This window comes from Schistocerca serialis, chromosome 4, assembly GCF_023864345.2.
Source record: "Schistocerca serialis cubense isolate TAMUIC-IGC-003099 chromosome 4, iqSchSeri2.2, whole genome shotgun sequence".
NCBI classification, from domain to species: Eukaryota; Metazoa; Arthropoda; class Insecta; order Orthoptera; family Acrididae; genus Schistocerca; species Schistocerca serialis.
The window spans coordinates 339,181,086-339,206,214 of record NC_064641.1 but is presented as its reverse complement, the minus strand read 5'-3'; positions in this window follow the sequence as shown (position 1 = coordinate 339,206,214).

The window sequence follows — 25,129 nt, the reverse complement described above, 5'->3', positions numbered from 1 at the left end:
CGTCATACTTTGACGAAACTGAAGTAGTGCTAGATGCCCGAAATGAACAGCTGGTTGCTACAGTGATAGTCTTTCGTGTGATCTCACATTGCGATGCGACTCTAGGAGTCGCAACGGCTCAAGCTAGCTGCTGAGATGACTGGCACCTCGTAGAGCAACCCCTGACTGCTGGACAAAATTATCGACCCTGGATCCACCGACAGAGCTGTCACAGGCAGGCACACAGCGACAGACTACGACAGCGCACAGGTGGTCAGTACGCCTGGGTGGCGAAATAAGCATGGCTTGTGGACATGCAGCTTAGCCAGAAGGCTAGACCACGGTGAGGACAAAGTGAACGACCACGTGGAAAGGCTGGATCCAACAGGAAATACTACAATTTGCAAACATGTACAACTCCAAAGGAAACGAATATCCAAATGGCAACCCAAGAGATGGGACAGCAGTTGGTCGAGTAATTCCAGAGAGTGAGACAGACAAACAGCGACGCTGATAGTCAGCAGCAGAAGAAGAGAGAATAAGAAGAAGAAGAAGAAGAAGAAGAAAAGACAAAATTATGTGGAAAAGATTATAGCAAGAGAAAAAATGCTACTACCAGCTCACTACACCAGGGCACAACATATAACGATAAGTTGTAAGGTTGGTCCTGACATATTAAGAATTCACTTCATTCATTTCTATAGAAGACCTCATACATCGTCACCATACAGACATTCTCAAACTCTTGGATACAGCAACATTTTCTCTAAAAGCGATTCCTACCTTTTGTGATGAGAGCATTAGAAAATTATTTTACACTACTTTCTCTCTTGGGTCTCTTATTAAATAATTTTCAGAAGCCATGTCTCATGTAAACACAAATTATTGGTTTACAGAAATGTGCTATAAAGGTATCTGATGTTCGGTACAAATCATGTAGGCAGCTGTTTCACAGATTTGTGAGGAATCAGAAAGATCCAAGAAGCTGAAAGTGATTATGCTCTAGAAATAATTGCCTGATTAAATGGGTCACCTCGCTCTTATAAGAACTTCGTAAAGAGTATTTCAGAAGGAATTTAAGTATCTAGTCCAGAACAACTGTACTGCAAATTGTAATCCATGCAGTGATTTGGAGCAACTGGAATGGAGCTGGAGAAACTGGAACGAGGTGTAGGGAGCATCTGCTACATTAACGAAGTTGTGTCTTTAATGGATTACTATTATTCAATAATGTTTATTAACCTCAATCAATGTAAATTTAATGCACAAGGTGAGCCACAGTTCTTTAACAATCGAAAATGCAATAATTCAAGGAATAATTTAAGTATTTAAGTAAAACATAATGCAGATTGCCGAAACGACATTTTATTCAAACTGAAAACGAGTGCAAAAACCAGCCAATAGGTGGCAAACCGGCCAACAGATGGCAAACCAGCCAACAGATGTCAATGCCACCGGACAGCAACACATCAGTGACGCCGCTTGAGAATCCCGTATAAAATAACCTGTAGTGAGACAGGGAGTCAGATGTCCCAGCAGTAGTGGCATGTTGAGTTGACCAGAAAAGGTACTGCTAGTGAAGTTTCTGCCAGTGAAAATTTATGACCCTATCGCCATAAAAGGAATATCTGAACTGGTAAAATTCCTGTGACAAGTTCCACTTTAAAGAAAGTGATCACGAAGTCCGAAGCCCGTAGTCGTTTAGATTATCGTTCCGTAGTGGAAGATCAGACACAAGTGCTGCTGCTGGCAGTTCAGGAAGAAATGGAGACTTTAGTAGGTTCGTCTCCACATGGTGAAGTCAACGCTCCAGAAGCACATCGCACCAGTATTCAACGTACTATTGTTTGGAGAGACTAAGGCGTACCCTCCAATCCAGCGTCATCATGAACTGTTAGCCACCGATTCTCTGACATGGAGAACAAATGTGAGAAGATGACAGGTTGTCTAACGTACTGTGGACAAACGAAGCCCATCCCACGCTCCGGGGGCTGTTAACACCCGCAACTGCAGAATTTGTGCTGAACTGTCGTGGAAACCCAGCTGCGTGACGAGATGGTCACAGTGTGGTGTGGATTTACCACAACAGTCGTGACTGGATTCTTTTTGTTTGAGGGAAAGCGCGGTGCTCCTTTTCAGACCGTCAGCGTGACGGGTGCGAGTCACCCTGAAATTTTTCAGAAACGCGTAATTTCCAGTCTGGTCTGGCTGATAGACACGTGATGGAAGGTATAACTTTTATGGAGGGCTCCACCCAATAATGCTACACGTGTTATAAGCTCTTGCGCACATCTTTCAGTGAGGACGGCGTGCTGAGTTCCCACTTACTTCATGCTTGGCGTTCCAGGTACCCAGACCTCAAAGACTGGGAATATTGGTTGTGGGGTTACTTGGACTGCGATCGTCCGAGCTTTTTCGGGATGCTAAAAGATTGCATCCGACAGCAACTTTTAACCATACCTGCTGAAAAGCTGTACAGTACTATTCACAACCTCGTTCCGCCTCGACAGTTACTGATGACTGACATGTAGAGGATTTTATATGAAGACCATATACTTTGCTAATAACTGTTATGCTAATTATTGACTTTGTATCATATTAAGCGCCATCTGTTGGTCATTTGGCACACTTTTTTTGGTTTTAATCATCATCATCATCATCTAAGACTGATTATGCCTTTCAGCGTTCGGTCTGGAGCATAGCCCCCTTATAAAATTCCTCCATGATCCCCTATTCAGAGCTAACATTGGTGCCTCTTCTGATGTTAAACCTATTACTTCAAAATCATTCTTAACCGAATCCAGGTACCTTCTCCTTGGTCTGCCCCGACTCCCCCTGCTGAACCCATGAGTCTCTTGGGTAACCTTGCTTCTCCCATGCGTGTAACATGACATCTGAGACTATTCGCCCTGACTGCTATATCTATAGAGTTCATTCCTAGTTTTTCTTTGATTTCCTCATTGTGGACACCCTCCTGCGATTGTTCCCGTTTACTAGTACGTGCAATCATCCTAGCTACTTTCATATCCGTAACCTCAACCTTCTTGATACGGTAACCTGAATCCACCTGGCTTTAGCTCCCATACAACAAAGTTGGTCGAAAGATTGAACGGTGCACATATAACTTAGTCTTGGTACTGACTTCCTTCTTGCAGAAGAGCGTAGATCGTAGCCGAGCGCTCACTGCATTAGCTTTGCTACACCTCGCTTCCAGTTCTTTCACTATGTTGTCATCCTGTGAGAATATGCATCCCAAGTACTTCAAACTGTCCACCTGTTCTAACTTTATTTCTCCTATTTGGCACTCAATCCGTTTATGTTTCTTTCCCACCGACATTGCTTTCGTTTTGGAGATGCTAATCTTCATACCATAGTCCTTACATTTCTGATATAGCTCTGAAATATTACTTTGCAAACTTTCAATCGAATCTGCCATCACAACTAAGTCATCCGCATATGCAAGACTGCTTATTTTGTGTTCACATATCTTAATCTCACCCCGCCAGTCTATTATTTTCAACATATGATCCATAAATAATATGAACAACAGTGGAGACAGGTTGCAGCCTTGTCTTACCCCTGAAACTACTCTGAACCATATACTCAATTTACCGTCAACTCTAACTGCTGCCGGACTATCCATGTAAAGACCTTTAACTGCTTGCAACAGTTTGCCTCCTATTCTATAATATCGTAGAACAGACAATAACTTCCTCCTAGGAACCCGGTCATATGCCTTTTCTAGATCTATAAAACATAGATACAATTCCCTGTTCCACTCATAACACTTCTCCATTATCTGCCGTAAGCTGAAGATCTGGTCCTGACAACCTCTAAGAGGCCTAAATCCACACTGATTTTCATCCAATTGGTCCTTAACTAATACTCGCACTTTCCTTTCAACAATACCTAAGAAGATTTTACCCACAACGCTGATTAAAGAGATATCTCTGTAGTTGTTACAATATTTTCTGTTTCCATGTTTAAAGATTGGTGTGATTACTGCTTTTATCCTGTCCCGACTCCCAGGTCATTTCAGTTATCCTGTGTAGCCATTTAAGACCTGACATTCCACTGTATTTGATGAGTTTTGACTTAATTTCATCCACCCCAGCTGATTTATTGCACTGCAAACTATTGACCATTTTCTCCACTTTCTCAAATTTGATCCTAATTCCATCATCGTTCCTATCCCATTCTACCTCGGAATCTGAAATATTACTGATCTTATTTTCACCTACATTGAGCAACTCTTCAAAATATTCCATCCATCTGTCCAAAATACTTCTCATTTCCTTCTTACCTCCCTTTCGAAGACTGCTAATTACACTCCACAATGGTTTTCCAGCAGCTTGGCCCATAGTCTCCAACCTGTTTCCAAAGTCTTCCCAAGATTTCTTCTTGGATGCTGCAGTTATCTGTTTGGCTTTGTTTCTTTCTTCAACATAACTTTCTCTGTCTACCTGAGTTCTCGTATGTAGCCATTTTTGATACGCCTTCTTTTTCCTTTTACAGGCTGCCTTGACTGCGTTATTCCACCAAGCTGTTTGCTTCATCCTACTTTTACACACTACTGTTCCACGACATTCTTTAGCCACTATTAGTTCCGTGTCCCTGTACCTTGTCCATTACTTTTCCAATGACTGTAATTGACAACATTCAACTAACTGGTACCCTTCTGAGGTCGCTGTTGTGTACTTGTACCTGATTTCCTTATCCTGAAGTTTCTCCACTCTTATCCTCCTACAAATGGACCTGACCTCCTGCACTTTCAGCCCCACAATCCCAATTTCACTGCAGATTAAATAATGATCAGTGTCATCAAAGAATCCCCTGAATACACGTGTGTCCCTCACGGCCTTCCTGAATTCCTGATCTGTTATTATATAGTCAATGACAGATCTGGCTCCCCTGCCTTCCCAAGTATACCGGTGAATGTTCTTATGTTTAAAAAAGGAGTTTGTGATTACTAAGCCCATACTAGCACAGAAATCCTAGAGTTGTTTCCCGTTCGTGTTGGCCTCCATATACTCTCTAAATTTACCCATAACCTTTTCATACCCTTCTGTTCGATTTCCAATCCTGGCGTTAAAATCCCGCATGACCGGAACACTGTCCTTGTCCTTTACTCTAACAACTACATCACTGAGTGCCTCATAAAAACTATCCATCTTTATCTGTCCCTTCACAATGCGAATATACTGACAAATTCCTAATTTTCTTGCTAGACACTGTCAAATCTATCCACATCAGTCGTTCGTTTACATACCTTACTGCAACTACGCTGGGTTCCATTTCTTTCCTGATGTAAAGCCCTACACCCCATTGTGCTATTCCTGCTTTGACTTCTGACAGGTAGACCTTGTATTCTCCCACTTCCTCTTCTTTCTCACCCCTTACCCGAATGTCACTAACAGCTAAAACGTCCACCCTTATCTTACTTGCAGCTTCTGCCAGCTCTACCTTCTTCCCTCAGTAGCCCCCATTGATATTAATAGCTCCCCATCTCATTACCATTTGTTTGCCAAGTCGTACCTTAGGAGTCCCTAGTTTGTCAGTTAGAGGTGGGACTCCGTCACCTCCAAAGGTCCGAGGCATTTTGCTCTGATTGTTGCCAGCATCATATTTAAAGTACCAGGGAAGCAGGTTGCTAGCCTTACTTGCCCCGAGTCCCATTGGGTTTTACCCCTAACGGTTGAGGGACTAACCGGTGGATTTGGTAGTCTTTGCCGTACGAGCACAAAGGTGACCACGACTCAGAATATGTTCGAGATGCCCAGCCTTATTCCAAAGTAACTGGTATCCCGACTGTCGGGACCACTTACTTGGCTACTCATAAGTTGCCCGTGGTTCATGAACTAGGACATGACTACAGGAACCCACACCATGAACCACTTTGGATTTAATAAGACCTCAAATTTTTTCAAGTATGTGTGTCATTTCCATGTTTCTGCCTAAATTATGCCATGAACGCTAACGGGCTTTAAGGTCACCTTGTATGTTATTTTACTCTATATTCCACATATTGTGCTGTTCTGTCTATGATATGAAGTAAATATGTTTCACAGGAATATTAGGTAACTGAAAATATGTAATATTCGGAAGAGATAAGACTATACGATCTTCAGAGATTACAAAATCAAAATTTATTGAGAGATCAGTGTATGACCCAGCGGTACGGAAGCGCCCGTACAAGAGATGGGGAAGTTTTCTGGAAACAGTAATCCACTATCAGACACGAGACGATAGGAACACGAAACTCTTCGCGATACACATTTCTTCAAAAGAAACGTGTATTCGTGACACCTGAACAACCACATAATTTCTCAAGGTATGTTTCTACAAAAAATTAAAAGTGAACTATAAAAGAAGGTGCAGTTAATGTGTACCAGGAAGACTGCTTCATACAGAGGATATTTATCCATTGTTGTGGAAGAGGAATAATGTACAATTCTGAACAGTAAGGAACAGAACATAGAGGAATAACAAGCGACATTAAAAATCTTCGGTATTACAATACAACCGTTGTGGTTTATGTGCATAATGATAATGACAGCAACGTGTAATCCCATACGATAAAGGGAACTATCTAATTCCATTCCTAATCCATTAGGGATTCTGATTCCTTTTGTGGTTAAAAATTCACTACGTAGGAACCTGTCGGAGTGAGACGCTGCCACCGGTGTAAAAATTAATGAAGTGCAGGGATGGCTGTCAGTTGCAGCAGACAGACCATTGTCGTCACAGGTGGAGCGGACTTATGGCCGAAATATCATGTATTCGGTGTCGTGTCTACGTGTGTCTCAGTCGCTGCAAGTAGCATTTCGTATACCACAGGTAAATTAGTTAAACGTTACAAAGGAAAATTTTAAAAAATTTAGTCAAGTTTGTATACATTAATATTTACTGCTGACGACCGGTTTCGACAGTTAAAGCTGTCCTCTTCAGATCTTAATTTTTTTTTTGTTATGAATGATAAATTCATGATAGAACACGATTTATAATCAAGAAGTTTTGAAGATCAGAAGTTGACAGTTTCGGCTGTCGGAACCGAACCTTAATAATAAATATTAAATAATGCCATCTTGGCGTGAAAAGTTTTTTCCAGTTAAAAATTGGCAACTCTATCCATTTTGTCAACGTCACTGTAGCCCTTATTATGAGACACACACAGAGAAGTTAATCCTGATATCTGACTATTACAATTTGCACAGACGAAACAAATATTTAAATAACAATAATTTTCAATATAACACGTTTTAAACTAGACTAAGTAGTATAAAACAATATTTCTTAGCCTCGTACATTTTGGTAACGCCATACAACCATTTCTGAAAATTTGTGATGGTTAATTTTTAATTGTTACGTAAATAATCATAAATTTAAGAGCGAGAAACGTGCAGCAGATAATACACTCCTGGAAATGGAAAAAAGAACACATTGACACCGGTGTGTCAGACCCACCATACTTGCTCCGGACACTGCGAGAGGGCTGTACAAGCAATGATCACACGCACGGCACAGCGGACACACCAGGAACCGCGGTGTTGGCCGTCGAATGGCGCTAGCTGCGCAGCATTTGTGCACCGCCGCCGTCAGTGTCAGCCAGTTTGCCGTGGCATACGGAGCTCCATCGCAGTCTTTAACACTGGTAGCATGCCGCGACAGTGTGGACGTGAACCGTATGTGCAGTTGACGGACTTTGAGCGAGGGCGTATAGTGGGCATGCGGGAGGCCGGGTGGACGTACCGCCGAATTGCTCAACACGTGGTGCGTGAGGTCTTCACAGTACATCGATGTTGTCGCCAGTGGTCGGCGGAAGGTGCACATGCCCGTCGACCTGGGACCGGACCGCAGCGACGCACGGATGCACGCCAAGACCGTAGGATCCTACGCAGTACCGTAGGGGACCGCACCGCCACTTCCCAGCAAATTAGGGACACTGTTGCTCCTGGGGTATCGGCGAGGACCATTCGCAACCGTCTCCATGAAGCTGGGCTACGGTCCCGCACACCGTTAGGCCGTCTTCCGCTCACGCCCCAACATCGTGCAGCCCGCCTCCAGTGGTGTCGCGACAGGCGTGAATGGAAGGACGAATGGAGACGTGTCGTCTTCAGCGATGAGAGTCGCTTCTGCCTTGGTGCCAATGATGGTCGTATGCGTGTTTGGCGCCGTGCAGGTGAGCGCCACAATCAGGACTGCATACGATCGAGGCACACAGGGCCAACACCCGGCATCATGGTGTGGGGAGCGATCTCCTACACTGGCTGTACACCACTGGTGATCGTCGAGGGGACACTGAATAGTGCACGGTACATCCAAACCGTCATCGAACCCATCGTTCTACCATTCCTAGACCGGCAAGGGAACTTGCTGTTCCAACAGGACAATGCACGTCCGCATGTATCCCGTGCCACCCAACGTGCTCTAGAAGGTGTAAGTCAACTACCCTGGCCAGCAAGATCTCCGGATCTGTCCCCCATTGAGCATGTTTGGGACTGGATGAAGCGTCGTCTCACGCGGTCTGCACGTCCAGCACGAACGCTGGTCCAACTGAGGCGCCAGGTGGAAATAGCAGGGCGAGCCGTTCCACAGGACTACATCCAGCATCTCTACGATCGTCTCCATGGGAGAATAGCAGCCTGCATTGCTGCGAAAGGTGGATGTACACTGTACTAGTGCCGACATTGTGCATGCTCTGTTGCCTGTGTCTATGTGCCTGTGGTTCTGTCAGTGTGATCATGTGATGTATCTGACCCCAGGAATGTGTCAATAAAGTTTTCCCTTCCTGGGACAATGAATTCACGGTGTTCTTATTTCAATTTCCAGGAGTGTAGTTAGGAGGAGAACTATTCATGTTTCGAAATTGCACTTCCTGTGTCGTTCAGAATTATGATGCAGTGTTCCTTCGGACGAGGATGAATATAACTGATCCGTAATTCTGACCAACATAGGCACTGCAGTATCAGATTTATCCTCGACACCGGGCAAGTGATAATTCATTAAAATGGCTGTACAAGTACGGGTTGTAGACACATGGTGCTGCATATCGAAGTTTAGTTCTGGTCGTTGAGCATGCCTGGGTAGTACAACAGTTAAGCGACTGCTCGTGATTAGCGGAAAATCCGGGTTGAGTCCCGGAACGGCACAAATTTTCATCGTCGTCAGCTGTCGCTTGTCCATGTTTGCCACTGTGAATACTTTTCATTTGTTAATGCTTCAGCTACGTAATGCGTGAGCCACACGGTTTTCCTTATAAGTTTTACAAGTTCAATGAAGAAAGAAATCGCAGCACCCGAATACACATATCAAATAAAGTTTTGCATCACCTCGGTTCCGAGAGTTCCGGAACCTGCACAGAAAATTGGAATAGAGATCAAAATAAACATCATTTCCGTCATTATTATTACTCATGAAAACCACACATTGCATGTTGTACCACCATGCCGCGAGACCTTCCGAGGCGGTGGTCCAGATTGCTGTACACACCGGTACCTCTTATACCCAGTAGCACGTCCTCTTGCGTTGATGCATGCCTGTATTCGTCGTGGGATCGTATCCACAAGTTCATCAAGGCGCTGATGGTCAAGATTGTCCGACTCCTCAACGGCGATTCGGCGTAGATCCCTCAGAGTGGTTGGTGGGTCACGTCGTCCATAAACAGCCCTTTTCAATCTATCCGAGGCATGTTTGATAGGGTTCATGTCTGCAGTGCATGCTGGCCACTATAGTCGAGCGACGTCGTTATCCTGAAGGATGTTATTCACAAGCTGTGCATAATGGGGGCTGGAATTGTCGTCCATGGAAGCGAATGTCTCGCTAATATGCTGCTGATATGGATGGCATTTACGTATCGTAAAGTGGTTACGGCGCCTTCCATGACCACCAGCGGTGTACGACGTCCGCACATAGTGCCACCTGAAAACAGCAGGTAACCTCCACCTGCTACACTTGCTGGTCCGTATGCCTAAGGCGTTCAGCCTGACCGGATTGCCTCCAAACACGTCTCCGACGATTGTCTGGTTGAAGGCATATGCGACACTCAGCGGTGACGAGATCATGATGCCAATCCTATGCGGTCCATTCGAATTGTTGTTGGGGCCATCTGTACCGCGCTGCATGGTGTCGTGGTTGCAAAGATGAACCTCGCCACGGACGTCGGGAGTGAAGTTGCGAATCATGCAGCGTATTGCGCACAGTTTGAGTTGTGACACGACGTCCTGTATCTGCATGAAAAACTTTATTCAACATCGTGGCGTTGTTTTCAGGGTTCCTCCGAGCCAAAATCCATAGGTAGCGGTCAACCACTGCATTAGTAGCCCTTCGGTTCCCTGAATGAGGATGTCATCGACAGTTCCTGTCTCTCTGTATCTCCTCCATGTCCGAACAACACCACTTTGGTTCACTCCGAGACGCTTGGACACTTTCCTTGTTGAGAGCCCTTCCCGGCACAAAGTAACAATGCGGACGCGATCGAACCACGGTATTGATGGTCTAGGCATGGTTGAACTATCGGAAACACGAGCCGTGTACCTCCTTCCTGGTGGAATGACGGAAACTGATCGGCTGTCGGGCCCCCACTGTCTAAAAAATGTTCAAATGTGTGTGAAATCTTATGGGACTTAACTGCTAAGGTCATCAGCCCCTAAGCTTACACAGCACTTAACCTAAATTATCCTAAGGACAAACACACACACCCATGCCCGAGGGAGGACTCGAACCTCCGCCGGGACCAGCCGCACAGTCCATGACTGCAGCGCCCTAGACCGCTCGGCTAATCCCACGCGGCCCCCACTGTCTAATAGGCGCTGCTCACGCATGGTTGTTTAAATCTTTGGGTAGGTTTAGTGACATCTCTGAACAGTCAAAGGGACTGTGTCTGTCATAGAATATCCACAGTCTACGTTTGTCTTCACAAGTTCTGGGAACCGTGGGGACAAATTTGGTAAACGAGGAGGGTTCGTGCGATAATCACGAGTACGCTCCTGCTGTTTTACTGAAGTCCGGCTCTGACAAAACTCTAAGTGTACTTCCATTACGTCCAGCACGCAGACGGGTTGGTTGCAGGCCCTAAACTAACCACCTTCTAATTGACTCGTAGCCATCACTGCCACCGAGGCAGAACCAGTTTTCATCAATAAAGACAAAAGACGTCCACCCTGCCCCGAATGAGCTCTCGCTCGAATATGATAATAGGGGTAGTTTTGTGTCGTTGATATGCACGCTACTGTGCGTCTGGCTCGGAGTTGTTCTTGAAGTAACCGATTTGTGACAGTTTGCTGTACCACTGTGGTTACAACTGCTGCTTATATTCTAGCTGCAGGCGCGCCAGAGCCACAAGCCGAACGCAATGGTCTTCTCTCCAGATACTGCCAAGTGGATGTTCCGAGTCCTTTCTCCTTGCCACTGTACGTTCTGTGATCACCGCTGCCTGCAATCACGTACAGTGACTACAATTCTTCCCAGTATTTCTGCAGTATATGAGAAGCAATATCCAGCTTCTCATAGCCCTATTACACGAACTGGTTCAAACGCATTGACGTGTTGGTAATAGCATCTTTGTCGCCATAAAGAAATTCGCGACTGATATGAACTCACCATATCCAATCTCAAACGTAATTAAAGCTCACGATCGTTGCAAACTGTATTTAAAGCCAACCGACTTGCATTCTCATAATGACGCTACTACAGCCACTAGTATGCGACTGGCGTGAAGTTTTAATAGGCATTATCGTTCAGATGTAGAAACACGCCTATCGTCGCACTATTCCTTCTTAGTGTTATGGTTTCTTCCCATCAGTGTATTTGTATAAGTACTAAAATGTCAGACATATCCCGTGCTTTGTGTATGGGGTGAGGAGTCTTTGCGGGGCTACGATACGTTGTTTTACATTTTTAGTCTAATTTAAATCGTGTGATATTAGTAACTTGAATTTATCTGAATATTAATTTCCTCTTTATAATCCTGTGTCTGAAAATTTTCAGTCGATTTCGGACGTATTGATGCGTCTCCCACAGACATTGGCAAATTTCTCGTTTATTTCAGTTGCTTCCTCCTACGTGTTTCTCTTAAAAAGACCGTGAAGATAAGAATTAGATACATTAAAGCTCACGCTGAGGCTCATAAATAACCGTTCTTCACGCAAACCATTCGTGAGTGGAACAGGCAAAAGGGTCTTCGCAGTCGAACACAAAGTACCCTCCGCCAAACCCCAGGTATGAGCTCAGTTGAAAATTTGAAGTCTGTAGCTCAACTGGAAATGACAGCGGAAGATAAAATACTCTCCGTCGCACACCAAACAAGAAATGGAGGTAACACTGAACTGTCATCCTGTTTTCAGCTGCGTTCAGAGTTTCCAGTTCCAGGCTAATATGGAAGCTGCTTTAAAATAAGTTTCAAAACTTGTACCGAACACACAAACAGAGAAGAAAACGACCCAATAAAACGAGTTAAAAAGTAAGACTCTACTCTATTACAATTTCTTTCTAAAGTCGTTTTGGTCTCATGAAAAATAGATTTTGGATATCACAAATTGGTTGAGCTCTTGGTTACTTTATTTCGTATCTCAACTTACTTGTCTTCTGGATCATCGTAAAGTTACAGAATCATTAGAAGACTTTCATGATTAATTTTCTAAAAAATGTAGTTCAAATGGGATATACAAATGCAGTGCTAAGTAATGAGGTAGTAGAATTTCTAGGCAAAAAGTAAAAACAAATGACGTGGTATTGGAATGTCTGCGATGATATACAGGCATAGTTAGCCTTTCACTGCAAGATCAAAGAGAAGGATCAGAGGAAGAGTATGTAAATAAGATCATCGAGGCCACTCTTGAATGAGGCGTATGTACTGCTGTGTGCTGAGTAGTTAGGTTGGGGAAAACTTTAATCTTTTAGCTCCATTTATTTGTGTGTTTGTGGAGGTTGGTGATCGTCTGACGTCCCCTTTTAATTGTGTTCTCAATTTTTGTTAGTAAGATTTCCATTTCCAGCATTAGAATAGGGAAACCTCCAGAAACAACTATCGTGATCGCTTTTTCCTCATTTTCTTCTTTGTCCTATATGTATGTGGAATAGTGAAATCAGCCGGCCGGAGTGTCCGAGCGGTTCCAGGCGCTAAAGTCCGGAGCCGCGCGACCGCTACGGTCGCAGGTACGAATCCTGCCTCGGGCATGGATGTGTGTAATGTCCTTAGGTTAGTTAGGTTTAAGTAGTTCTATGTTCTAGGGGACTGATGACCTCAGAAGTTAAGTCCCATAGTGGTCAGAGACAATAGTGAAATCATGAGGTCAGTACCGGCTACAGCGTTTGTAAGTAGTGTTAGTGAAACATCAGTGACAATGAAAAATAAGCTTCGTTCTGTTCCTCAGGGGGCCTCCAAAGTCATAGTTTTGCTTCTGATGTACTAATAACTTATTTAAATGCTATGTCGTTGTATCAAAATGAAGAGATCTTCATGTCCCATGAAGTTGAGAGCTCTTCTCTGATTCTGCACATTTAGTTTGTGACATAACTGTATTCAGTCAATTTTCGCTTCGAACTGACGTCATGTACTAGTACTTTCCGACGCTACCAATTTCAGGAGCGCAGTAGCATAACTCGGCACCGATTTGCTTCCGTTGCTGTCACAAGCGCGTCACAATTAAGCACGAGTTTGGTAGGAGTGTCCCTAACGTCAGCGCCGTGATCACTCGCAAATTCTTAATTTTATCTAATATTTGTTAGTGTAGACTTTTCACAAGATGGTACTCACTCCATCATTACCCATTCCTCGAACTAACGGAGATATTCCTCCACGAAATTTTTAAATTTTTTATCTAACTGCGTCTTTGTGCGTGGCTGCCTGTTTTCGAAACAAGAACACCAGTCTTCACAGTCTAGTCAGGGCACTTGACTTTGTCGCCGTCGGAGGAATCGAATTAACTTGATGAGAGGACCACAGTAACACCTATAGCGAAAGATCTTCGCTTCTTTGTTGAGTAACATATTAGAAATTAAGTACAAGGCTGGTAGATAAGTTTGGTTAACCACACTTCACCAAAGGATTTCTCAGGATCCTAAGACAATGCTAAAAAGCAGTAGACACGCCCAGCCTACGAGGTGTCCAGCAAGATTTTCTTACCTGAGGTTTTGTAAAATGGTATTTCGTCAAAAATCGAATTCTTCAGAAATATTGTAAGACTTTCAAATTTTCATGTGGAAATAAGAAAACGGAAGAGAAAGGAACAAAGAAAGCGTGTACTTCGATCTCTCCACTCTAGCACACAGAAAATGAATGCGTTGCTACTCGTTCACAATGTTCCGTACAGGCTATAGCAGGCGTTGTGGTGAGTCGTTGTCAATGGAACACTTATCTTAGGAAACACTATGACACCGTACAATCTCCGCTGAATTGCGTTGAAAACTTGGATGCCTGGACTTCCACGTAGACTGCGTCTATAGTTCTCACTGAAACAGTGAATTATAGAACTCAGTGTACGTAATAGTTATCGTCATCATCATCATCATTACCTTCCAAGGATTAGGTGCCACACATTTTGGTCCTCATGATCCATCCATCTGTTATGAGGTCTATCAGTTCTTTCTTTCCAATAAGTTACCATTTCCACCAACGTAGATTCTATCATTCTATCAGCATGATTTTTCACTTCATTCTAATATCGTCTATCTAGTCATTAAGTGAAAAGATTCTTAAACCTGATCGTATCGTTTCATTCCTTATTTTAATCAGTTTATTATAGCCACTTAAATGTCTAATGAACTGAATTTCAGCTGCCTGTATATGTGATTTTTCTTTTTCTTTTACTGTCCATGATCATTGCTGTTTGTACGTTATCTTCGGATTCTTATATACTTGAATGAACATCAGCCTATGCCAGCGTATTTAACGGTAAGGCAGACCCTGTTTTAATTTCTAACTTTGTTTCATTTTATCTTTTGATAACTAGGTCAATAACATACCAATTAAATAAAGTGTGTGTGCGTGTGGGGGGGGGGGGGGGCTTATGAACTCCCTGATTTATTAGAAAATTTTTTGAAATGTTCGAAGCTGAGCTTACAATTATTTTCCTGTTTGCATACATGCTCTTCGTGGCATTAATAATTTGTTCTGGAAAAGCTTTCGTTTCCAACATTTCCCACAAAATGGATTTTTTAGCTTATCAAAAGCTTTCCTATGATCAAATATATGCTAAATATGTTTCTAAGATCATTCCTGAAGTTTTTCAGTAATTACTCTTATTATATACACTATCGTTAACCGAAAGTCCCTATAATTTCTTCTTAGATGATTTCATCAGCGATAGTTCGTAATGTTTGATTAAGTATGTTCCAGAAAATTATATGTCCTGTACTTAGTAAACTATATTTTCCTGTGTATTTCCTATTGTTTTCTTTTTTCAAATATCAAAATACCTTTAGCTGTGTTCCATCATTCAGGTACGGAATAGTTCTCCCAACACTTATTTAAAAAGACGAAGAAGTGAAAATTCTAAAACGGTTCTTCCATATTTCATTAATTCCGAGTTAATTCCATTTAGGCCATAAGGTTTTATATTTTTTTTACATTTCAGTCTGCTTTTAATTTTTTTCTTTCTCTTTGATCTACAGAATTATAATAAGTTTTTATATTATAACTTTCTTCACTATCTTAATCGTGCCATAAATTTGGGGTGGGTATATACACTGGCCTTGTGTTATTTTAATAACGTTTCCAGTATCATTCTTTCTTTTATTGACTGGCTTATCAAGCTTCAATGCTATATTCAGTGTTCTGTGAATGTCATGTTCTGCATTAGCAATGAATCTTTAGCGACTTTCTCTATGGTAATTGTTTGTAAGTATTTTGTTTTATTTCTTATGATACATTCATTAGGCATCATTCGACCATATTTGTAAATAGGCTTTATAAGATTTTCCAGTATCACTTTCTTGAACACTGTTGGCTATTTATGTATTCCATATTTTTAAACACCTTTTCCAGTTTGATACTTTACTTCTCCTTAATATCTCATCAGCAATTTTCAACATTCCTGATTTGAATATTCCCTGTTGTTCTTCAATGTTGTCTTTAGTTTCAACCATTTTCAGTTTTTTTGTGAGTCTTGTCGATATAAATTCCTTATACCTTCTTCCTGCAAAAGATGAACTTTAATTCCAAGTTGTGGCTTTGGACTTCTGTAAACTTACTTGTTTCCTCCATCTTGCACATTCCAGTTTTTGGAGTAACTGGGAAGTGATCAGCGACTATATTTTACCTCTAAATATATGAATATCTCAGATTTAAGAGTCAAACTTGCCATTAACTGTCACACAGTAAAATGTTGAGATAGAATGTCCATCGTTCCTCGTGTATCTATAAATATATTTCTTTCTGAAAATGGTATTTGTAGTTTTTAGGAGATTGAAAGTGGAAAAATCTCTTAATGTCCTGCTATTTTCATTTAAAGTTATTTCATAAAATGTACCTATTGTATCTGCTATTGGTGTTTTCCAGTGCTTGCATTCAAACCTCCAAATATTAACGAATGGTCAGTTTTACAATGTTAACTTTCTTCTTTTTCAGCTCTTCCTATAATATTACAGAACTGCTCATTTTCCTTCTTCAGGTGCATATAATCCTATGACGCACATACGTCCTCTATCTACTCTAAATCCAGCAAATACTATTCTTTCATTTATGTAGTCATTGAAGTCTGTCTTTCTTTCCTAGTTTTCACCTTCAGGATTGCCTGTTGCATTCCTAGATTTTTGCATTTGTTCGTCTTCCCTGTAAATTTACTTGTACTTATTTAAATCTTTCATTCCACTTCAAATTTCTTCTTTGTTTCTGTTATTATATTAATGGTTATAGATCTAATTTTGAGTCTCCTGTAAGCTCTTCTTCCTGTGTATAAAAGCTTTCTCAAATGTTTCAGGTACCTGCGCATAAAGTACCTTTAAAACAAGCCTCTTTTCCTTTTAATGGCCTTGTCATCGAACCTGAGAATTACCTGACTTCTTTTTTACTGTTTCATGAGTTGCAATTTTTTAATATCTATGGGTAGCCAGTCCCTCGCAAATCTCCACCTTGGGGGACCAAATTGTAGACAACAGCACCTTCACCTAGGAAAATTACCAAGTAGGGTTTAATAGACCTGCCTCGCCTTTTCTTCTGTGATAATTAAACGTAGGCAGAAAGAGATGAATTACTGTAAGGAGTGCGTAGTCCGACGTTGCCTCGTCGATTGTTGCTGTCTTCACAATAACGCCGGAAATGGATTCTCGCAGGGTGCTGTCACTCAGACCCGGTGACCAAAATGTTTCTATTGCTTCTCAGAGATCGGCTTGCGGCGAGCAATAACGGAGTTAGCAAATAGTAACTGTTAAATATCTCATTTTACAATAGTAGCAGTTAAGGAAGAGGTCTGACTACAGAAGAGATGGTCATTCTTGTTGCTAAATTTCAGATTAAACCGAGAAAAATCATATGGCTAAGTACCCATAGACAGTTATTTTACAGAAATGTTGTCTACAAAGTTTAAGTTCATGTATTGGGAGGAAATACTGCAGATATGTGGATCGCCACTTTCCAGAGGTGATTCTAGTGCTATGAAGTTTTACTAAAGCTGCGATCAGTGTTCTCTTCTGCAGGAGTTGCAACATCAGTGACACTGCTAGAATGATGTTGCCATGTTAATAAACTTAGTTACAGCCTGCAGTATTTAGCTAAGCTGAGATTTATGTAGACAATAAATTTATTTTACAGGCAACAAAGTACTAAAAGGATCTGAAATTATTTGTACGTGATTTGGAATTTATTTGTAGAAGGACACAGCAAGAGAGGATTTCTTACTGTCGCGCAGCTTCAACAACCTCTAAGAGGTAAAAAAATAGAAAAAAGGTTGTCTTGGAAGACCAGTACTACACAATCGACAAAGAACACATTCAACGCGCTCTCAACGGGCAGTTTGTTTAGTTTCATTCTCCATAGATCAGATTTGCGAGATGTGCTATGCTTCGGAACGTGCCAATTTAACAGACGTACAGCATACACTAAAAAAACCTGAGCACCTACTCAATCCATTGCAGTCAATCGAATAATTTCTTGAAGCAGTCGCAGAAAGCCGTTAATCTCCGCCCGATATAATACTTCATCTAACTACGTCCTCTCTCTACAGATTCTGAGTTTGTGATGATCAGCCTGACTGCAACGTCTTTTATCTCAAAGTATGTTTGTGTCGTGACGACACATCTGTTACGAAACAAACAACCGTCCATTGTAAGAATACCCGAACGCATAAAATCTAATGCTATGCTGTGAATGATGCTAATATGCCAACAGTAATTCGCAATTGTTTTAAATTGAGTACAAAATTGGGTTAAATTTTTTTAGCAGCACCGCTGATATCTGCTAACGTAAATATCCCAGGATATTTATAAAAATTAAACTTGTTTTTCATGTTCATTGTATCTCAGCTCGTCCGTGTGACATGATATGTGTATTATCGTGCAGTGTCCGACGCATAAGCAACCTTTTTTCCTTTATATGGCTTTAGCAATACCATCATTAATCAAGTAATCGTTCATCACGAATTTCAGTGTGCCATAACGTGAATAAACGCTAGTTATCGAGAACTTTCGTAAGCTACGAATGTTATTTTAGGGTGCTCGTATATTTTTGAGGTTCTTCTTATGCTGCGAGTGTTTCGTAAAACTATTTCGCAGCAAATAGGGATTTTGTCATCTACAGTTACTTTAATTAACTAACGTATAGTGTCACACTAGTCTTCTTTTTTAACAGGAGTGCACACTGATAAGCCAGAACATAATAACCACCATTCTACTACCGATATACACCCCCAGGTGATAGCAGCACCACCTGGCGAGGAATGACTGCTAGTCAGACTCAAGCACGGGTGAATGTCGTATCAGTGAGCGTGCTGTCCGTATGCAGAATTAAGAAGCCGCGCGATCTATCTCAGTTTGACCGAGGGCAGACTCGTAAAAGAGGACAGGCGGGGAACTGTGGAAGAACTAACTCAGACTTTAATGCTGGGTAGAACACAAATGTGTCTAAATACATGGTACACCGAACAGTCCTAACGATGGGTCTCTGCAGTCGACGACCCACGCATGGAGCAACGTTAACACCACGACATCAGCCATTACGACTCAAATGGACACGTGACCATCAGCACTGGACGTTGGTGCACTAGCAGATCGTTGTAGGGTCTCATGATTCCCGATACCTTCATCATCATGCCGATGGGAGGGCGCGAATCCGTCGTCTTCCGCGGTAGCAGGTCCTTAACACCTGCAGGACGGAGACAAGCTGGGGGTGGCGCCATGCTCTGGGGAACATTAACGTGGGCATCCATGGATCCAGTAAGTTCGTGTAAGGCACGCTGACGGCAAATGAGTAACATATACTGGTTGCAGACCACATGCACCCCTTCATGACGATCATATTTTCTGGCGGCAGTGACATTATTCAGTAAGACAATGCGCCAAGGCATAAGGCCAGGAGTGTGATGGAGGAACACGGTTGTGAAGCGCACTTGACGTAGTAGCCCTCCCACTCACCAAGTCTGAAACCGATTGAACACATCAGGGATGTGATTGAATGTGGCGTCAAAGCTCCTCGCCTCCTTTCCCGGGAATTTACGGGAATTAGGTGTCTTCTGAGTGCAGGTTGTTGCCTTTCCCCATTGTTGTTTAACGCATGCATTGAAGAGATTATTGTGAAAAGTTTAGATGGGAAAAGAGGAATATGTTACGGTGTAAAGAGAATAGAATGTATAAAATTTGCTGATGACATGGTATTAGTGGCAGAAAGTGAGCGGGCAGCGAATAATATGCTCAAAGATCTGAATGAAGCTTGTGTGGAATATGGGATGCAAATAAACACAGCAAAAACAAAGAGTATGGTCATCAGTACAAGACGCAGACTGTCCAATATTAAAATAGGACAATCTACCATTAGCCAAGTAAGTGAATTTAATAATCTCGGAAGCACAATAACTGAAGACTTGAGATGTCACCAGGAGGTGAAAACTCGATTTGCCATAGCGAAGGAGGCATTCAACAGAAAGAGGAGACTCTTATGTGGCATATTAGATAAAGGACTAAGGAAAAGGCTTGGAGAATGTTTTGTCTGGAGTGTGGCACTATATGGGGCAGAAACATGGACACTGAGACGAGAGGATGAAAAAAAGTTAGAAGCATTTGAGATGTGGAAGTGGAGGAGACTGGAGAGAATAAGCTGGATGGAAAGAGTCAGTAATGAAAGAGTATTGGAAAAGGTTGGTGAGAGAAGATGCCTGCTGAAGGTTGTAAGAGAAAGGAAAAAGAACTGGTTGGGACATTCACTGTGAAGGGAGTGCTTGCTAGTAGATGCTTTGGAAGGATTGGTTTGTGGGAGAACACTGAGAGGAAGAAGGAGATACATCTACATCTACATCTACATCTACATTGATACTCCGCAGGCCACCCAACGGTGTGTGGCGGAGGGCACTTTACGTGCCACTGTCATTACCTCCCTTTTCTGTTCCAGTCACATATGGTTCGCGGGAAGAACGACTGTCTGAAAGCCTCCGTGGGCGCCCTAATCTCTCTAATTTTACATTCGTGATCTCCTCGGGAGGTATAAGTAGGGGGAAGCAATATATTCGATACCCCATCCAGAAACGCACCCTCTCGAAGCCTGGCGAGCAAGCTACACCGCGATGCAGAGCGCCTCTCTTGCAAAGTCTGCCACTTGAGTTTATTAAACATCTCCGTAACGCTATCACGGTTACCAAATAACCCGGTGACGAAACGCGCCGCTCTTCTTTGGATCTTCTCTATCTCCTCCGTCAACCCGACCTGGTACGGATCCCACACTGATGAGCAATACTCAAGTATAGGTCGAACGAGTGTTTTGTAAGCCACCTCCTTTGTTGATGGACTACATTTTCTAAGCACTCTCCCAATGAATCTCAACCTGGTACCCGCCTTATCAACAATTAATTTTATATGATCATTCCACTTCAAATCGTTCCGCACGCATACTCCCAGATATTTTACAGACGTAACTGCTACCAGTGTTTGTTCCGCTATCATATAATCATACAATAAAGGATCCTTCTTTCTATGTATTCGTAATACATTACATTTGTCTATGTTAAGAGTCAGTTGCCACTCCCTGCACCAAGTGCCTATCTGCTGCAGATCTTCCTGCATTTCGCTACAAGGTGATAGACGGCATAAATGGAAGGGGAAATTAAGCAGACCTGAAGAGGATGGCAGAAGACCGGACAGCCTGGAGAACTACCATGTGAAAACCTGCCTTTAGGCAGATGATGATGATGAGTGCAGACGTTGTGCCAACTTCATCCAGCTACCAACACGTCATTACTTCCATGCCACGACGCGTCGCCGCTGTTATCGGTGTCAAAGGTGGACATACCGGCTATTAGATGGGTGGTCATAATTTTCTGGCTCATCAGTGTATATTCCTAATGAACTAACACTGTTGTCCAATTTCTTAGTCACCGTAAGCTGATAAATCATTTAGAGAAAGAAGAAATTTTATACCATATTTTTGAGTTGTAATAGATATGTCGTTTTGACAGTAGGCTGCCTCAGTTTTACTTTTAGCAGATCAGATCCATGAAGTTAATGAGCAACGTTAGTTTAGAGTTATTAGTTTACTGTTCTGTAAAATTTTACACCAGGCTGTACGCAGCGCCACTGTGTATGCTGTTCTCAGACCAAGGATGAGGTACTTGGTGTTCATAAGCAGCTGTAAATTGTCCTTCCTACTATCAAATGATTGAAAGTTGCTGTGAATGTTTTGGGGGAGCTACTGAAAGTTATGTGCCAGATATACCAAACGTACTTAAAGGACTAACGTGACCAGCTAATACCATGTACTCTGCAGGAAATACAGAATCATCACTGACAACCAGGTGACTGTGAGTGGCGTGTCAATGGGAGGTCTAGCCGTCCTATACAGGGGAGACAAGGCAGGAGAGCACTCAGGATGTCACACCCATCCCCCTCACCAAAATGTTCGTTGTACACGATTCCACTGAAACCGAGAATGAGCTAGAGAGACTCACTTCATCTGTTACGAACCGTGCTGTGGAGGCAAACGCAAAAGGGAATAGGCTATTGATTTTTCAGATTCGCGAGGAATAGCGGTACACCTTAAGAAAGTTGCAGCTGGGAATATGAAGGACTACTATGTGAAAGAACGTAGGACTGTGGCATCGTTTAACATACTGAAGAGGCTATCCCGGCAGCCAGTGAGAGAGCAGGATCTAACCAACCGCAGAATGTGGCTCATGATATAAAAGAAACCTCTCGTGTGGGCTCTGTGTTCATACATGGCACTTTCCAGTAATGGCAGAGAAGACCATTCTTGCACATATGGATTCAGCGATGCTCACAATCTGCAGGATTGTTCTGCAGCATTGTCATCAGAACTGATGGTGACCCCTGAGTCTGAGTGGACAGCTTGAACCAGAGGGTGCACATACCACGGCTTTTAGACTAGACAACTCTCCATCCTATAAGATAACCATAGCTGTAGGAGACCCGGAAATATCAGCCTAATAGCCAAAGAAACTCCCTCGTATGTGACGGTTTTAAGATCCTTGTGACTAACTGCTGACGTACCCACAACAAAGTATCAGAGTCTGAATCGCTCCTTAGGAACAGTGAAAGTTACATAATACTAAGCAGAGAAAATTGGCGAAAACCGGAAGTTGACGGCAGTGAGATTTTGGAAGACATTTAAATGTATACCGAAAGGATAGACTAACGGTAAAAGAAGGTGCAATATTTATCGCAGTGTACGATGAATCCAAATTCACCAAGACAGGAACTGAAAGTGCATCCGAAATTGGGCAACACTCAGTATCAAGGTTGGGCGTAAAGTTATAACTGGCTCCATCTATCGACCGCCAGATTCACCTCCTCATGTAGTGGACAGATTTCCAGAGAACTTTGGTTTGCTTGTAAGCTAGTTTCCCAATCTTATTGTTACCACTGGAGTAGACAGGCTACTGGGATAGTTAGTTTTGTTAGTAGTGTGCCTGACTAGACATCCTGTGAAACATTACTAAGTACCTTCTCTGGAATCTCTTAGTGCAGCTAGTTCAAAACGCCAACATGATGGCAATAAATTTGATCAAACGACAAAAACAGTTCTGACGTGATTGAGGATGTCCAGATCGAAATTGGTATCAGTGACCATGAGGCATTTGTAGCAACAATGATTACGAACCGAAAATCTCTTCTATAAACTCAACATGAATTCCGGAAACACGGTTCTTGCGTAACTAAGCTCTCACTGTTCGTCCTGAGATCCACAGTGCTGTAGACAACTGCGCTCAGCTTGAGGCCATGTTCCCTGATTTCATGAACGCTTCTGACACTGTCCCACATTGACGTTTAGCCAAAAAATAAAAACATATTGCATGTTGACAATGGACCAGTTTTGAGACAAGATTCAGGGTTTACTTGTATGCAGAACTCAAAATGTCACTGTTAACGGGACGAAATCGACAAAAGTAAAATTAATTTCAGAAGCACCACAAGGAAGCTTAATAGTATCGTTACTATTTACAATGCAGATAAATGATCTAGTAGAAGGTGCCAGAAGCTCTTTAAGACTGCTCGCAGATGATGCGGCTGTCTGTAAGTAAGTAGCAACGCAAGAAGACAGTATCGTTGTGCAGAATGATCTGCAGAGATTTAATGAATGGGCAGGCAATGACAGTGGACCCAAGGTAAATAAATGTGACACAAATAGCATACATAGGAAACGAGATCGACCGCGGTAAAACTACACAATAGACAACAAATTCCTGGAAAATTTATCACGTAAACTGCCTAGGAGTAATTATCCAGAGCGACCTTAAGTGGAAAGACCACACACATTAGGAAAAGCAGACACTCAACTCGTATTCATACGAAGAATTTTAAAGAAATGTAACCCAACCACAGAGGATGTGGCTGTTATGGAGCTGCTTGTTCAACCCCATTCTTGAGTCCTGTGAATCAGTATGGGATCCTTACGATGTAGGAGCGATAGAAGAAATAGAAAAGATCCAACTAAGAAAGGCACGTTCCGTCACGAACTCGTGTAGTCGGTGCTAGAGCGTTACAGAAATTCTCAACAAACTCCATTGCAGACAAGAGAGGTTTGCTATTCAAATTTCTACATTGCACTTTCCATGAAGGGTCGGAGTATGTATTAGTTCCAACGCAAGCAGACCACTGCGAGAAAATTCGAGATGTTGGAGCTAATACATAGGCTCATCGACCATCATTCTTCCCACGCTCTAAGCCCAAGAGGAACAGAGAACGGAAAATCAGTTAAAGGTAGGAGAAGTACCCTCCCCCACACACCGTTAGGTGGCTTCAGGAGTATGATGTAGATGTAGTACAAGGTAACCTAAAACAAGTAAGCAGATTTGAATGTTCGGTAAACTAGGTAAAAAAAGCGGCAGTGTCACATCTGAACGTGAGACTTGGAACTCTTACTTCATGACAGGTGCATGCTCGCCAGTACCGCAGCTGAAGGTCTACCAAGTGGTGACAAGTGGCCTTTTCAGACGAATCGTCTTTTATGCTCCATCTCGCAGATGATCGTTGGCGTGTACGGCGTGAAACATCGGTAAGAAGATGCCCTGTAACAACCGTCCGAAGGGTCCTTGAACAAGAAGGAGGAAGGAGCTTTATGGTCCAGGGAACGTTTTAGTGGCATTCCTTTGGTGATATCCTCGTCCTGAAAGGCACAATGGGTAACACAGGTATGCCCTATCCTTGTGGAGCATGTCCACCCCCACATTGTGTTAGTTTTAGCTCGGTACGTTGTCATGTACCAGCAAGACTATGCAGCGTGTCATCCAGGTCGCAGAGAACGTGCGTGGTTTGAAGAGAATCAGGATGAGTTTACTATACTCAGCTGACAAACTGCTCTAACAAATCGAGAATCTGTGGGACCAACTCGATCGGGCTGTTTCAGTCATGGATTTAGAAACCCAGGGCAGCTGGTCACGGCACTGGCGTCGCATTGGCCCCACATCCCTGTATGCACCTTCCACAACATCACTGAACCTATTACTGAACATCTCGCAGCGATCCGTGCTGCAAAGGTGGTTATTCAGGCTTTTCACAG